This window comes from Pituophis catenifer, unplaced genomic scaffold, assembly GCF_029215685.1.
Source record: "Pituophis catenifer annectens isolate HBS135680 unplaced genomic scaffold, rPitCat1.0.hap2 SCAF_3, whole genome shotgun sequence".
Classification (NCBI taxonomy): domain Eukaryota; kingdom Metazoa; phylum Chordata; class Lepidosauria; order Squamata; family Colubridae; genus Pituophis; species Pituophis catenifer.
Window position 1 is genome coordinate 144,057,867 of NW_027256883.1, and position 18,132 is coordinate 144,075,998.

The 18,132-nt window shown below is 36.9% G+C and overlaps 1 long non-coding RNA gene across 1 annotated transcript in view; it reads right to left on the minus strand.

Annotated features, from left to right (window-relative positions):
- The window catches only part of LOC139313963 (uncharacterized), a 69,849-nt gene extending 51,985 nt beyond the window's left edge, over nucleotides 1–17,864 (minus strand). The window contains exon 1 of the long non-coding RNA XR_011600166.1: nucleotides 17,820–17,864. This is a non-coding gene — a long non-coding RNA (uncharacterized lncRNA). The remainder of the gene's footprint in view (nucleotides 1–17,819) is intronic.
- Between the last annotated feature and the right edge of the window lie 268 nt (nucleotides 17,865–18,132).

Here is an 18,132-nt window from a genome sequence, read left to right on the forward strand (position 1 = left end):
TTATCTCTATTATTTTCCTGTAATCCTCTCATTCTGATCGCAAATTCTGTGAACTTGTGTTGCATCATTAAAACTTCTTTTTCAATCCGTTGTTTTATATTTTCTACATTGCAAGTCTTATGATCAGCTTCCATTTTAAATTTTTCTTCTGAGCTATTGTCTTGAGTATTTATCAAATCATTTTCAATTCTTTGTATTTTATTATCCAAATTATAAGTCTTGTCATCAACTTCCTCCATTTTAGACTCTAATAACTTAATATTATTATCCATCTTTATAAATAATTCTGTAAAGGCATCAGCCACTGTTATAATCTTTTGTTTCAAATTGTCATACTTTAATTGTATCAATTCTTTAATTTCCTGCTTGAATTTTTCAAGATTCTGGTTCACAATCTCATCCCTTCTTACCATCTCCTCCAAGAGAAATTCAATTAAGTTAAAATCATTTTTCTGAGTCTGTAAGTTTAAAACTTGTTCATGTAGTTTATAAATGGGGGAATCCCCCCCCCGCTGCTTGTTTGTCTGGCTTTGTTAATTTAAACGCCATCCTTCCACACAGAAAAACTCTTTTTTAAGAAAAGAAAGCTTCTTTCCAAACAAGATCAGTATCAGATCTCCAGGAAAAAAGAAACATAAGAGTAGAACTTTTTCTTCTCAATTGTAACCAGCAGTATTTATTCCGCTACTTTGTAGCTTGTTAAACTATTGAAACGGAAGGACTTTCTCTTTCAACTTTCCCTTCTCAAGCCTGAGCAGTCGCCATTTTAAATTTCTTTTTTCCTTTCTTCAATATCATTTATAAAGTCAATGAGAATACTTGCAATTTAGGGTCCCAGGTCCAGATCTCATCCTCTTTCAATAAACGATCTGTTAATTTTCTTTAAAAGGCTTGTTCTCATCGCCTGGCTCTGCAAAAAGGCAGAGGTCTCCCGAAGCCTGGAGCGGCGGCGAGGGAAATAGGGAGCCTCATCTGCTTTGTCCCCCGAGAGTAAAAAAAAAAAACTCTGGGGGCTTCGCAGAGAGCTCTACCTGCCCTCACCTGCTCTGTCTCACATTTCCTTATGGAAATGGAGTTTTTCAAGCCGCCTTTCAGCTGTAAAGGCGGCTCTTTACAGGCGACAGGGCTGGCGGTCCTGAGGGACCGTCTGGCAGCAACAGAGAGCAAACCGGAATCAAGGATTCTTGAAAGAGTCAAATGTCTTTCTATAGAGGGCTGATAATGGTACACTATTTGGAAAGTACATTTATGCAGAATTCATCAAGTCATTCTAAGTAAATCTTTTGTGTAGCTTCTTTCAGGAAACAACAATCTGCTTTTGTCCTACTTTCTCTCCATCCTCTCAACTCCACAACACCATTTTTATGGTACCTTTAATACTGAATGTTAATATAATGCCACTATTACCTTTCACATGTCTTTGTGATAGTACTGTCACTTTGAGTAAATTCGTACAAAGCACATACATAGTTGTTAATATTAATTATCTTGATTGACATTTAGAAATGTAAAATTGTGCCCCTCCTGCTTATTAATCTATAGTATTATGTGCTTCATCGTTGTTATGGTATGTGGAAATGACCTTGGGTGAAGAGATGCTGCTTAAGGATTGGTCAGATAAGAGGAACCATAGCCTATGGCTGCATAGTTGTCAGAGTAAGAGACTCTGAATAGACTCTCCCTAAGTTATCAGACTGTAAAAGTGACAGCAGGAGAATTGTACTTCCAATTTGCAAGATTCTGCTAATGTAGCTTTACAATAAGATAGGATTAGCCTTGGACCATGAACAAGCTAGACAGGAGGAAAATTGACTTCTTCAGGCTGTGATGTTGGAGAAGGCTCTTGCGTATTCCTTGGATAGCAAAAGCGACAAACAAGCAAGTACTGGAACATATAAAGCCAGACATATCACTGAAAAGCAAAATCACAAAATTCCACTTTATATCCTATCATGTGATCAGACTCATTGGAAAAGACTGTTACACTTGGAATGGTAAGTGGTAAAAGGACACAAGGCTGATCAAAAAATAGATAACCTTAAAGCTAATATAAGCCAGACCATAAAACAACTGAAACAAGCCATACAAGATCAGAAAAAGTGGAGAGAGCTGGCCCATAGAATATAGATGAGAATTGGACATGGTGGAACAGATGGTTCACTATCAGAATTAGCTTATCTGAGTCTGTTTCCTGTCTAGTCTACTTGGCAAGGCTAATGTCAATCTTGCAAATCAGAAACTACAATTCTCCTGCCACCACATTTACAGTCTGATAACTTAGGGAGGGTTATCACAACATAATGATTTCTAACAGCTGTTAGTTCTCATAAATTTAGGGTGCCTTAGCTATGATGGAATGTAGTGAGGAGATAGAACCCTGGGACAAAGGGACACATTCCAGAGGAGTAACTCAACTCAGATATTTTGTTTAAGTTTAAGTTTAAGTTTATTAGATTTCTATACCGCCCTTCTCCCGAAGGACTCAGGGCGGTGTACAGCCATATTAAAACGCATAGATTTATAAAATTTAAAACCAATTAAAAACAAATATAAAAATTTGGCCCGTGAATTAAAACACACATACACCCATTTTAAAAATTCATACTAGGCCAGTCTGGCTTGCTGGAACAGAAGGGTCTTAAGGGTGCGGCGAAAAGTACACAGGTCGGAGCTAAGACGAAGCTCTAGGGGCAGCTCATTCCAGAGGGCTGGTGCTCTCACAGAGAAGGCTGTCTCCCTGGGTGTCACCAGTTGGCATTGTTTGGCTGACAGCACCCTGAGGAGTCCCTCTCTGTGGGAGCGTATTGGCCGGTGGGAGGTTGTTGATGGCAGAAGGTGGTCTCATATATACCCCAGTCCTAAGCTATGGAGCGCTTTAAAGGTGGTAACCAACACCTTGAATTGCACCCGGAAGACCACCGGGAGCCAGTGCAGTTCGTGCAGGAGAGGTGTTACGTGGGTGCGCCGAGTCGCACCCATAACCACCCGCGCGGCCGCACTCTGGACCAGTTGGAGCCTCCGAGTGCTCTTCAAGGGGAGCCCCATGTATGAGAGAAAGAGGGTGAAGTCAGTCCCTCCCTAATAGTTCACAGAGTATATGCAGATAGTAGAGTTTGCAGCCTGGCAAGATTTTGTCTATAGGTGTGAAACAATAAAGAAAGCAGTTTGGAAGAATTAGCATGTGTTATTCCTGGTTTGGGGCCTAACGTTAGCTGAGTATTTGCTATACATAGGAACAAGTTCCAAAGTTGTTTTTAAATCACATCTCTGTGCTTTATTAAATAATCCTTGTGACATCACCCTTGTAAAACATTAATTCTTTGTTAAGAATTCCTGGTTTCTTTCACACTCTGAGGAAGGAAACTATTATTCTATCAAATAGAATAATGTTTTCCAAAGCATTGAAACAAAAGAGCACAACAGCCCATCTAAACTGCAACCAAGTAGGCCATAAATGAACCCAGTTTTAATTGCAAAGCTCTAAGACTGAAATGAAACCAGTTTAGCCTTACTAAATCTAATAAACAAAATTCTGTCTTTAACAGTTTCTGCAGACCCTAGCTTTTTGTCAGAAATTACCAAATAATCAAATCAATTAAATAATGAAACCCAATTATTTTAAAAGACAAAAATAGTCAGAGTTCAATATGTGTTTAGAGCAGGATGGGAGAGATAGTCCATGTCAAGATTTATAGTAATATTCTATAGACTGTTCTTGAAACTATTCAGGATGAAACTGCAAAAACACTGCATGCTTTTAAAATGCTTTTCCCCATTTTTCTCTTTTATGCCATTTTACAATCTCACAAATACAGGTCTAGGTCAGAGGTGAACAATTTGTAGTCAAGAGCCACAAGCATCTCTTTACTGAACATTCCAGAATTACTATAAAACCAAAATGGGGATGTTCTCTTTTAAAATATAACCTTTACCCCAGTTCCCTTTCAAGTCCCAGGTCCCTATCGCTTTGGGTCATTGGCCTTTCCACTGTTACCTTCTCTTTATCAAAATGCAGACCATGATCCCTCAGAAGTTATACATTGATGGCTTTTGTTCTGATAATTTTAGTGAACACCTTTTCTTTTACAAGCTTATCTGCAGAAAAATACATTCTTAAGATGCTAATTGGTGCCCTGTATGATAGAAAGATGGGATATAAAACTGAACAATAGGAATAAATTATCATTCCTGCAACAAATTTATTTGGTAATGCAGAGTTTGGGCTGCCTTGTACAACCACTACTAAAAGTTATTGAATACACAGTCAATCAATTAAAGAATCAAGTACATCTAAAGAATAATCTACTATGATCTGTGGTAACCTGCTCTAATTCAAACTGTGCCTGACTTAAAATGTGATGCCACAGGGTTGTTTTAGAAGGATGACAAAAAATTATATATATTCAGAGGTAGGCACCAATATATAGACATTTCCGGATTATGGTAAAATGGAGTAAGAAAAATCTGATAAGTGAAAATTCTTCCTTTATCCAACATAAACAGAATCAGTCTGAAGAAATTTTGGCTTTCCAGGATCTGCAATGACACAACTTTTAATAAATGTTATCATTTTATTCATAAACAGGGTAGAACACTATATCCAGCAAAAATTCTCCAACAACTTAAGCATGTATAAATTCAAGCATTCTGATTTTGTTGTTGTTGTAGTTGTTGTTGTTGTTGTTGTTTTGATGAAGACAGCTCTGTGAGACTGGAGGTGGTTATTGGACTAAAGAAATGATCTCACCTCTACTCCATTGTATGTCCCCCATTATCTTAGCTGTTTCTTTAATTTTAAATTAATGTTGTATTTCATCTTTTATTGTTTTAATCTGTTATAATGTTGTTTTATTGGATTGTAAGCCACCCAGAGTCACATGACAGTGAGATGGGAGGCATATAAATTTAATAAATAAATATATATCTCCTAATCCAAGGTTTTTTCATTGTCTACAAGCATTGAATCACATAGAGAAAGCATATAACTGATGAACAAGTCAGATATCTCTTCTCCCATTTCCTATTTCAGTGTGTAAATGTAACCTAACCTTTCATCTTACTAGATCATTTCTATGGTATAAATTTCACAGATGACTGGAAAAGCGAGAGAAAATGAAACAAGTATTGCTATGGTGGCACAGTGGTTAGAATGCAGTATTTCAGACTAGCTCTGCCCACTGCCAGGAGTTCAATCCTGACCAGCTCAAGGTTGACTCAGTCTTCTATCCTTCTGAGGTTATTAAATGAGAACCTAGATTGTTGGGGGCAACAGGTTGACTCTTTAAACTACTTAGAGAGGGATGTAAAGTGCTATTGCTGTTAAACATTTTGCAATTAAAAGGAGATACCAGTTTTACCATCAGATAGAACTGGAGAAGATACTCTAGATGCCTGATTTAAGGACAAGTCTTCTGCTGTCTGAAGTCAATGATATTAGTATAAAACCAAAAAGAGTTGGCAGGATTAGTGGGCCTAAGATCCAGATATATAAGATATTTCTTTCCATCCGTTAACAAGATGCTTCTGCACCGGCTTTCAATTTAAGAGTTTTGTGAAAATCAATTGACTGAATCCAAAGAGGTGCTAAGCACCTCTGGTTTCTATCAGCTGAGGAAAGGAAGTTGCAGGTGCTCATCATTATCTCTAAGAAACTGGCCCGGTGACTGGAATGTAGAATGTGACATTACTATTATCTCAAGCACCAAATGCTCCGAACAATTAGCTTCATTTAAGCAGGCAGTCCATTCGCCCAGCGATGTGTCACATTTACACTCGTAACTCCTGTTAGCAGTAATAGGAGTTAACAGCATAAATTCCCCATGAAAGAAGAGATGAATGGACTCTGAGGAGTGAAACATTATGAAATCCTTTGCAATTTTAGCCTGCTCTGAAACCTTCTGATTCAGTGGAAATGCTCTCTTGCTTTGCTAGCAGACATCTAGTCTTTTATAAAGCCTGTGAGCCAGTGCATCTCTGAAAAATAAATTTTGCAATTATCATGTTAAATGGTGGCTTATTATTGATTCATAAGTCCAATTCATAATACAGACCAGGCTTCAGAAATCTTTCGGCTATCATATGTGTTTTGAAGTACAGATAGACATCTTATGATTTGTAATCTTACAAATTCTGCTACATCTACTTTAAAAAAAAATGTAAAAAGTTGCATGAGTGTTCATCACCATCTCCTATGTACTATTTACAAATATTAACCTGGTCCATTCAGTTTGGAGCCAGCTAACCTGCAATTTTGAGCTTATAAACAGAGTTGGTCAAGGTATAGTGGAAAATGCAGCCTGAATTCAAAGGGTTCATACTGAAACCCAAGGTTTAAAAGATAAAGAAAGATTCATGGACAATTTTTTAAAAAATCAACTTTCGAAGAAAGCATAGATATGGCAAGGTTCAAAATTAAGTGGAACCAGCATACAAAGTTAAGTTAGAATTGAAACACAGCACTGAAATGAGGCCTTAAAATATAGGGTGATCTCAGTCTCTGTCTAACCACCCTTGGCAACAATAATTTCAGTTTTGCAGTTTAGGCTGTTACTATGTAGACTGTTTTACACCAAGTGTTTCTCTGTACAACCATGTCAGAGTTGTACTTCATGTCCCTGTTCTCTATCTTTGTCCATGTATCTGTTCTTCATCTTTCACAAAGAGAGAATGACGTTCTTATGGACTGGATGGTTAGCAGTCAGTTTCAAAGTCTGAATCACAAGAATGAGGATCATCCCACTGTTGTTTGAAGGACCTGAGATTCTGTGAACGTCTTGACTCAGTCCCCTTCCTCAGCTGAAGATGGCTCTGTATTCACAAGCAATGTGGAACATTATGTCCGTTGCAGCATTCTTAACAACTGTGTCACTCATTTCACAACTGCAGTGCTTCATGTGACTGGGTGGTTGTGGCCAGGTGGTCATGTGACTGGGTGGGCATGGCCAACTCAACATTGCTTCTTTGCCCTAATGACAGTTTGCTGCAACAGTTGTAAGTGTGAAAAACGGTCATAAGTCACTTTTTTTAGTGCCATTGTAACTGAATGGTCACTAAATGAACTGTTGTAAGTCAAGGATTACCAGAACAAAAATACAAAAAGTTTCTTTGCTTGCAAAAAACTGCCCTAAATACCAATCATTAGATTAGAAATACCTGCAAGCTACAGTTATAAATCAGGCAGGGTGCCAGAGCACCTTGAGGAATTAAAATAGTTAAAATGCAATGATAACTATCAGCAGCCAATTCTTGCTCATAAAGTGAAACCCTATAGCAGAGAGGTCTCTCCAGAATGAAGCAAAGGAGCAAACACAGTAGCTGTTGCTTGTTAAACCAATTACCAGAGCAAATAGACACAGGAACTAGCCAGATTTCTGAAGCTGCTTCTTCACAGGAACAGAGGTTAACATTTTTCCTTCCAAACAAAGCTGAATAGGGAAAATTATCCCATCAATAAACACAGGATTAAACATCACGAAGCACAGAATTAAACTTCACCAAAAACCAGTTTTAGACCAAAAGTCAGAAAGGGCATGTAAACTCCCATTTGAATGTCAATCTTTCTAGCTAGCCAAGAAGCCTTGCTGAATGTCACTCATCTTAGTTCCTTGTCATTAAAAGCTTCTGCTTCATTATTCAATTATTTCTTCAAAGTGCTGATCATTGCATCCTGGCTGGAAGAACTCCAACAGGGGAGTATTTCCTCCCAACAGCAGTATAAAAAGCTTAAAACAACCCTTCCCCTTTAAGAAAGTCAAACAAACAAACAAAAAAAATCTCCAGAGATGTACTGCCAAGAATGTAATAAGGGTTAATAGAGAGGCAGTTTCTGTAAGCAGGGCAATAAAGATTAGGCTAGAAACACCAGAATGTTGTAATTCCTTACAGGATTAATCCTGTAAGGTGGAAAAAAACAAAAGGAGATTTCTTCTAACAACCGGTTCTCCAAACTGCTTAGAAAGTTAACAACCGGTTCTAGAGAACCGGTGCAAACTGGTAGAATCCCACCCCTGCTTTTGGTCTTCCAAAAGAGCCTGAAGATCTGGTTCTACCAACTGGTCTGGGTCCCCAATAGGAAGGTGTCATTTTGGAGATGGTTAAAGGACTAAAATAAGACACATACACCCTTTTCCCCTCTCTGTGCATTTTGCTCCCTTCCTTACCACCTTCATTTTTAGATCAATGTTAAATATTTATTATTTTAATGTCTTAATGTTTCATCTTGTTGCCTTTATTGCTTGTCAGCCACCTAGTGTTGCCTGTAGGTGGCATATATGTTTAATAAGTAAAATAATAATAAAATAATGTATTTATAATAACATGGAATTTTCTAAATATTTTCCCCATGTGTGCTCTTTACAATACATATTTTAGTCATATTTTAAGATCATATATATTGAAGATATTCAGATTTCTTTTTGCATCTGCATTCTGTGTTTTTATTTATATATTTAGCAACTTCAGGGGTGTCAAACTCACATCGTCACGTGATGTATCAGGACTTTTCCCCCCTTTGCTAAACTGGGGGTGGGCGTGGCCAGCATGTGACATCCAGCCTGCAGGCTGTGACTTTGACACCCCTGTTCTAATGGATTCTTCTTCAGAGGACATGTAGCCAGTGGTGGAATTCAATATTTTTTTTACTACTGGTTCTGTGGGCATGGCTTGATGGGCATGGCAGGGGAAGGATACTGCAAAATCTCCATTCCAACCCCACTGGGGCCAGCCAGAGGTGGTATTTGCTGGTTTTCCGAGCTACTCAAAATTTCCCCTACCGGTTCTCCAGAACCTGCTGAATAGCACCCTTGCATGTAGCCAACATTTTAACTCCTTTCAATTTACATGGATTACACCTTTTACCAAAAATATGGAATTCCGACGCAGCATAATATATCGTGTAATACGTTAGACTTAAAATTCATGTGACCCAATTGGGTGACTATGTATAAGTTATTTTCTTCAGACCACCTAATCAAGGTCTACTGTTGCAGGGAAAAAAAAACTGGAGAAGGACTGCTTTGTATTATGCCTTTAAACATTGGTGAAAAATTGGGTTAAAAATCTAATAAATCAACTATATAATGTATATATTGTATATTTAAAAATATGACATTCAAAGAAATAGAAATGCCAGATTATATCTAATGCATCCTGGAGAGAATATTTAAACATATTTTCACTAAATAATGTGAACTTTCCACTAATATATGCCTTTGTATGATTTTTTTTAAAATGGAGAAGTAGTATAAACATTGAAGTATAACTTCATTTCAAGGTATGTATTTGTTCAAAAAGTCTTAAATAGGTAAGTTTAGAAAAATGTTGAACTCAACCAATATTTGCTTGTTGTTAGAGATGTCTTTTAGCACATGAATTTCAAAACCAGTTCAATTTTCCAAGACTAAAAACAAGGAAGTATTGTCCATGCACTTTCAGGCCAATCACATGTGGAAGTGTTCTTGAACCTTTCTAGTTGAAAAAGCAGGGCTGTATCCAAAAGGAGGACTGTCTCTGTCTTCTTTGTTTCCAACCTTACAATTAATTACAGGCAGTTCTCGATTTACAATCATTCATTTAGTGATGATTTGACGTTATAACCGCACTGGGAAAAAAAGTGACTTATGACCATTTTTCATACTTACAACCATTTCAGCATCCTCTCGGTGATGTGATCAAAATTTGGACACTTGGCAGCTAGCATGTGTGACAGTTACAGTGCCCCAGGGTCATTTTTTTTAATTTTTAAAAAGTTTTTTTATTAATAATACAAAATTAAAAAAAAACATTGGACATACATATGATGTCACTGGTTCCAAACATCTTCCGTCACTTTACAATAATATTAGTACTCATATAAATATATAGTTCTTAAGCTTTGTTCACTATTTAAGCATAATATATGATATTAATACTTTTTCCCTTATTTCTGTATATTTATTTATCTCTTAAACATACATTTATCTATAACATCTATATTTTTGTTCTAACACTATAAGAGGGTATCTTGGCAACCCTCTTGTTATCTATCCAATCATAAAATTGTTTCCAATTTTGTAGTACTTAGTTTCACTTTTATCCTTGAGTTCCAAAGTGAGTCTGTCCATTTCTGCACAGTTAAAGATTTTCAGTAATATTTCCTCTTCAGTTGGAATATCTTTCTCTTTCCATTTTTGAGTGAAGGCTATTCGTGCCACTGTGAGTATATGCAGTAATAAATAATTTGTATCTTTCTTATATTTTCTTTCTATAATTCCCAATAAGAAAAATTCCTGTTTGACCTCTATATCCGTTAGCAAAATTTCTTCCAACCGGTTCTTTAGTAAATTCCAAAAATTTTGTGCCTTTGGGCATTCCCACCACATGTGAGCCCCAGGGTCATTTGGTCACATTTTGAGACCTTCTGACAAGCAAAGTCAATGGGGAAGTCAAAGTCATTTAACAACCATGTGACTAACTTAACCGCTGAAGTAATTCCCTTAACAACCATGGCAATAAAAGTCATAAAATGGGGCAAAACTCAGTAACAACTGTCTTGCTTAGCAACAGAAATTTTGAGTTCAATTGTGGTTGTAACTGGAGGACTAACTATAACTGGGTCCATCCACCTTACTGCTGGTTATCCTACTCTTCTCTTTCTTTTTACTTTTCCCAACATTAGAGCTTCTGTACAGAGTGTGTAACTTGCTTTAAAGTTAAGTAACATTTACTTTATTTTAAACAACTGTTCAGAGAAAACTAAACTCTTGGTTTATATTATTAGATTGACTTATTATATTCTGTAAAATTGACTCGATAATTTATGTTAAGAAATGTGATAGAATCAGGAAGCAGGAATTTAAATTTAAATTGCCTGAAGACTACATATACACCTTATACATCCAATTTTCTCAATAATTAGTGAGCATTTCCTTATGCTACTTTACACTAATTGTTCCACAAGCCTATTCCAGGATATACCAAGGACTATAATCAGTGAGTTTCCTTTCTCCCTTAATTAATGATCTTGTACAGCTATATGTACTCTGGTCCTTTGTTTCAAAGTAAAGTTCCACATTGATGGAAGTGAACAAATGTTAACTGAAATACAACAGACTTAGGTAGTTATGTTCAAACAGATCAAATTAGGGAGATTTTAGGGAAATATTTTAATTTACCAAAGAAAACACTACCGAACAGAACAAGTTTTGAATCTCTGGTTACATCCTAAGAATGCTACAAATTTTGAGGATTGTCATTTCCTGAAATAGAAACCACATATTTTTCCATTTTGAATAAAACAATAGATTGCAAAATTGGTTTTGATGGATGAGCAAAAAAACAAAAAACCAGCACTATAACACAAAAGCAACAACCTCGTATCAAATCATTGTACCAAATGTTGCACATTAAGCCAATTTCAAATAATAGTATGGATAAAATATTGCAAAACATAAAATTAAATAATAGCTTATGTTATGTTATGTGCTACTGGCACCAATTTCCTGCGTGGTATTTTATTGTTTTGCAGATGGAGTTTTGAGCATTCATAAAGCATGTGGCAGAGGAATGTTATCCCAAAAAGATGTCCTTTTGTGCAATTAGTTAAATTGGATGCAAGGAACATCAGACTAGACATATAATGAGAATATAGGAAACTTCTCATCCTTAGCAACAACAATCTGCTGATTGTTATGGTGGTGGTTGTTTTTTTGTTTCAAGTCTAGTATCAACTATGGAAGTGTAGCAGATCCAGAGAGCATTAGGTTAAGAAAAGCTAGTTTAGAAAATTGACTTGCAGAATTTGCCATTCATATCAACCAAACAACAGTTCAAATCTTCACATGGAGATGTTTTCCCTGGTGGCTTGCAAATATGAATATTTTTTTTCATTGATAACAACTCCAGTTCAGATGTCTTTCTAAAGTAAAGGATTTCTTGAAAGTTTAGTCTAAAGAACTTGTTGATTTTCTTCCATTTCACATATAAGCAAAATGCAGACAAAAACCCAATGCATGAATGTTTCACTAATATATGGCTGCTTGGCAGTTATGTAATAAAGATTCTTAGATGGAAAAAAAATGGCAACCTGACTAATTACTGAGAGACTTACACTGCACATGTTAGGGGTCCAGAAAAATATAGATGGAAGAAACAAAATGGTGGCAATCCACCTCTTCTAAGTATTAATGATTCATGAGGGTGAAGGTTTGTTCTCCAAGCTTGTGGGTTGGTTTCTGAACATTTCGTTACCAGGCTAGGTCACACCCACACCTGAAGCCCATATAAATGGAAGAACACTGCCATCCCCTAAACTCAGCTGAAAATGTTACTTACCCTGGTAACGAAATGTTCGGAAACCAACCCACAAGCTTGGAGAACAAACCTTTACCCTCATCTTACACCCGAGCTATAGAAATTTGTCACTATTACAAAGTAATTCAGCAAAAGTGTAGAGGGTTGCATTTTTTTCTTTGTTCATTTCTCCCCTCAGTTTGCCTCATGTGCTTTCTATGGTCATAACTACAAAGTCTAAACAGGTAGGTTTGCTCTTTTGCCTAAAGTGCAATCCCATTGAAATAAGTGGAACATGTTGAATAAGATTAAATGCCTCATTAGACTGAGGTTAAATACAAAGAGCTGGATTGAGAGGAAAGTTGAATCCAGCAGGATTTGTTAACTGTAATGACTTCTACTACCAGCATTTGAGTCCACCCAGAACCTATAATTTTAGCCCATTTTAGCAGCAACAAAAGCAAAATGAAAATGTAGAAAATTAGAATAATCGTGTTTTGATAAGAAACAAGTTATACAATTTAGTGGTGTTCAGTTCTGCAGTGTGTACATGATTGAACATTGTAAGACAGCTGATAAAAGATTCATATGACAATGCCTTATTAAAATAAACAAGTTATTCTTTTCACAATAATTTGTTTAGTGGAGTTTCACAGAGCTCCGAACTAGACAAAACAAAACATCTTTGTGAGCTAATTACTTCTAAAATTCTATTAACATAACAATCCAGTACAGCTGTTTACATGGTATTCCTAGTTAGGGCTTTAGTTGCCATGACAACAGAACAATTTTTAAATGAAGCAACTAATGTGGGATTGTTCGTTGAAAACAAAGACACATGATGTAGCTCCCCCCCCGTTTTTTTTTTAAAAAAACAAGAATAATAGTGTATAAAAATTATTTTACACTTGGCTAAAGTTGCTCAAAGGGTCTTACTCCTCTTAAGACCTGCTGTACAGAGAATAATTGCTTTGGATTAATCAAAAGACTGGCTGCCAAAATCCATCATAAAACTGTGATATTACAACAGGTTTGCTGGAATTGTATGCCAGGATTGTACAGATCCGAAAGTAAATGTTTACATTTAACAGGCCAAGCTCTCAGAGGAATTTGTGGAATAACATTGACTGGGATTTTCCCAGTGGATAAAACCAGTTTACTACCCCATTGCATGTTTGTGTACCTAACTCATTCAGTCAACTGAAATTCAACCCTGGGAAGATACTGTTCTGTAAAATAGGTTCATCTGAATTTAGAGATAGCCTGGGTTAAATGGATTGAACTCCCCTTTGAAAATCAGGAAAGTTATTTCCTTCAACAACAACAATCAAAATCATCTTCAGAGAAAATGCACACACAAAAAAATAGTCATCCATTTAGAATATAGCTGTAAGGGGCTTAGATTCTCTAATTTGCTATCAGGCACAGAATGGTTTAATTACATGAATGATTGATAGTTGTAGTTAAACAGAACATTAGGCTAATGACGTATAAAACTATAGCACAGTTGTTAACTTATGTTGAAGCTGATTTCTTACAGAGATGATGTCACCTTTTATGGAGTTTGAAGTGATTCAGAAGTCTCACTATGTCTCTGTTCTCTATCCTTAATCTTTTCATGACAGACACATGTCAAGCACTGTCTGAAGTGTCTGCTTATTGATGCCAACTACAGCAATAACTTATCTTTGTATATGATTCTTAAACCAACAAAAATAGAAATTGAAATAAATGGAGCCAGCCACACACATTAGGATCAATAACAAAGGATCTTTTGAGAAGATTCCCTTGTTGTTGTTTTTTACAAAAAAAACTACTGTGGTTACCCATTTTGAATGTATTATTTTCAGTTGAATGACTAATTCAAAAAACTATTGTAAGTAATATAGTCCTGCCCAGTGGTGGAATTCAACTTTTTTTACTACCAGTTCTGTGGGTATGGCTTGGTGGGCATGGCAGGGGAAGGATATTGCAAAATCTCCATTCCCAGCCCACTCTGGGGGCAGCCAGAGGTGGTATTTGCTGGTTCTCTGAACTTCTCAAAATTTCCACTACTGGTTCTCCAAAACCTGTCAGAACCTGCTGAATAGCATCCCTGGTCCTGCCTGCCTACATAGATAAAACAATTTGAGACCATTGTAAAAGGATAGAATAGAATAGAATAGAATAGAATAGAATAGAATAGAATAGAATAGAATAGAATAGAATAGAATAGCCAAGTGTGATTGAACACACAAGGAATTTGTCTTTGGTTATATGCTCTCAGTGTATATAAGGAGAATAAAATACATCCATCAAGAATAAAAAGATACAACACTTAGTTATAGTCAGGGTTACTAATAAACTTCTGCCAAGATGAGACACACAAACTACCTCTTTGTCCCCAGTTATACCCAATTGATAGAAGGTGGGTTTATTGTTTTATTTGCTTTTTCTTTTATTAGTTCCTTAATTGTTTCAACAATAAGGCAGCAGCTAAATTGTAGTCACTGCCATTATGCCTCCTTTTGCGGTGAAACATAGTCATGCCCAAAAGGGATGAGGTGGCTTAGCGGTTAAGACTCTGGGTTTGTTGACCAGAAGGTCGGCAGTTCAAGACCCAAGTATCACGTGATAGTGTGAGCTCCCATTCTTGCTCCATCTCCTGCCAACCTAGCAGTTCGAAAGCATGCAAATGCAAGTAGATCAATAGGTGTCACTTCAGGGGGAAAATAACAGTATATTGTGGGCCTTGGCAGATAGTCATGCTGGCCATAAAGCAATAGCCCTTAGACTTATATTATGCTTCATAGTGCTTGACAGCCCTCTCTAAGTGGCTTACAGAGTCAGCATCTGGGTCCTCATTTTACCGACCTCGGAAGGATAGAAGGACGAGTCAACACTGAGCTGCTCAGAATCAAATGCCTGGAGTAAGCAGTGAGTTAGCCTGCAGTACTGCAATACTGCATTCTAATCACTGTGCCACCACGAAAGTGTCCTCAGACAACATCAGTTCCCTCAGCTGAGAAATGGAGATGAGCACCCCTCCTCAAAGTCAGATATGATAGATCAGGGAGACCATTACCTCATTTTTTCCCGTCATGACCAATTATGACATTTGCCAGCAGAAAGCATTTTCTTCTTTTTCCAAGAACAAAAACATTCTAGAACCATAAACCTGTTTTCTATTTGCACCAAATATCTTGACTGATAATCCTAATTGTTTTATTTGTTTTTCCTTCATTTTGCTAATGTGTTATTACCATTTTTTTTTAAAATGTGTATTTTACCAAACTATATAGTTTATATGAAGGGACACAGTGGCTCAATGGCTAAGACTCTGAGCTTGTCGATTGAAAGAATGGCACTTCAGCAGTTCAAATCCCTACTGCCGAGTAATGGGGTGAGCTCCCGTTACTTGCCCCAGCTTCTGCCAACCTAGCAGTTCGAAAGCACGTAAAAAATGCAAGTAGAAAAATAGGGGCCACCTTTGGTGGGAAGGTAACAGCCTTCCATTCACCTTTGGTGTTTAGTCATGCCAGTCACATGACCATTGAGATGTCTTCGGACAGCGCTGGCTCTTCGGCTTTCAAATGGAGATGAGCACCACCCCCTAGAGTCAGGAACAACTAGCACATATGTGTGAGGTGAACCTTTACCTTTACCTATAGTTTATATAGTTTGAAAAATGTTATTTTTTTTTCTTGCACAGAAGAGTAAAACAGCTCAAGACACGTGTTGATTGCCAGATTACTGGATATGAAATTTAGCAACCGTAGAAGGCATCAGATTAGAGAAGGCTATTTTATCATTTTTGGCTGATTGTGGAGAGAGAGAAAAAGATCAGTCATTGTTTCTGAGTCTAGTAGTGCAAAGTGCTATTTCTTTGAGACATTGTAGAAGAACCACAGAAGAAAGAGCCAAACAGAAGGCAGGAGTAAAACAAACACTACATATGCCCTCGAGCAAACATTCCCAGTTTGTTCTTCAAAGGAGTTGGCAAGAGGTTTTAAAATTCTGAGTTTTTTTTTTGTCCCAATACATCTGGAGAACACCAGACTGAGTACAGCTGTCCCAGAGAAAGCCTGTTCATGTTTGGCAGGCAAAAAACAGGAAAGCAAAGAAGGGAGGGAGTATAATAAACCCTCTTGGAGAGATTCAATTGCTTTTCTTCCTTTCGTTTTTTTCACCAATGATAGCTTCATTGCAACATTGTTTCCTTGCAAAGCTTAAGGAGCAAAGAGGCCAAGTAGCAGTGGGTGAATGGGACTAAATTGCTCAAATGTATTTAAGCTGAGAAGCCATTATTTGGATGGAAGCTTTCAGTCTTAATTGTTTTCTATAGAAAATGTTCCAGAAAGTACATAAACAAGGAGAAGGCTGTGGCCAAGAAAACAATAAGGTCAGGTCAAAACCATGTATGAATTTCAGCTTCGGCTGCAGTTATGGTAGAAGCTACCACAGACAGAATCATTCTAGAAGGTTGAAGATTTATGTGTGTAACCAATGAAAGTTCTGCCTTATAGATTTCTTTCTTGGGCTAATAATGTCCTTCTAGAGTGTGCTGCCCCTCCTAAAAATATTTTTGCCTCACTTTCCAGTTTCAAATACTCTACTTGCATTTTCCTTGAGACTTCCTATAAAAATGCCTCATGGTCTTTGCTGTTCTTGTTGAATTTCTTTCATTTGAGCTCTGTCTCAAAATGTCAGATATTTTGGGACATTTTTCCAAGTCTTTGGTTGATTCTATATAACTTTAATCCCAAACAAATGAATGATATTCCTTTTGGTCATAAAACCTGGACTACCAATTGGACCACCGCATTAATCATTTTTAGCAATCAATTTACCGTTTGGGTCATCAAATTAAAATATAGATGCATTTGATTCCGCCTGTTTTTGCAATTTTCAAACAAATCAGGAATCAGCCATTCTACACTACAATTCCCAGAATTCTTCACTGCTGGGCAGGCTTCCTAAATCTGATGGGTGTTGTCATTCAGAAACATCTGTGCAGGCCAGAGATTCCCCACTCTTATGATAAATTGCTACATTGGAAGAGAAGTAATTTTGATCATGTTTTAAAATGTAAGTCAAAAATTCAACATTTCCACACAAATAATTGATTTCCTTTAGACAGTTCAGTTCATTACCACTGCAATTTTAAACACACCACCACTAGAAGCCATTTGTTAGGGTTATTTTTTTCTTTTTGACATCTACTTTTTAAAGCCTCCCGCATTACAGAAAGCAAAGTACTCCTTGAATGAGTAATTTTGAAGGCCAAGCCTATGATCAGGAATATTTTACAGCTATGGCTGCTGCACTCAGTGAGAATACTGGGACACAACCCAAAAACTCCTCATAAATTCAGACACTCCACGCTTCAGTTCACCAAACTTCACTCCCAGCGACATTTGTTCTCTCTCGACAATATGCAGTCTCATCAGCTAAAATTGAAAATCCTACTGATGCATTTGCTGCCTCCACAATATAATTTTCTCAGCATTTGACCACAGATTTCAGCCAATTTATTCCGAGCTTGAAATGACATGTAAGATGTCCCAACTTACCACAGATTTCAATTCTCTTCTTTAAGCTTTCTCTCCATTTACAGGACAATAGACAAAGACTCCTGCATATCTCTTAGGCTGTGAGGTGTTAGGAATTTCTTCTGATCAACCAATTAAGGTACAGCTCTGCATTGAGGTGTTAGCAGAATGTTTCATTAAGCAGTAATACTGATTTCTTTGCACACATGCGTTAGTGGTATGTTGCAATATTATTCCTGCTTTCTTGTAACAAAGCTCTGTTGAATTCAAAGTTCATTTTCTTGTGTAAAGACTTTAGACACAGGAGAAAATAAACTTCCCTTTTTACCAATTC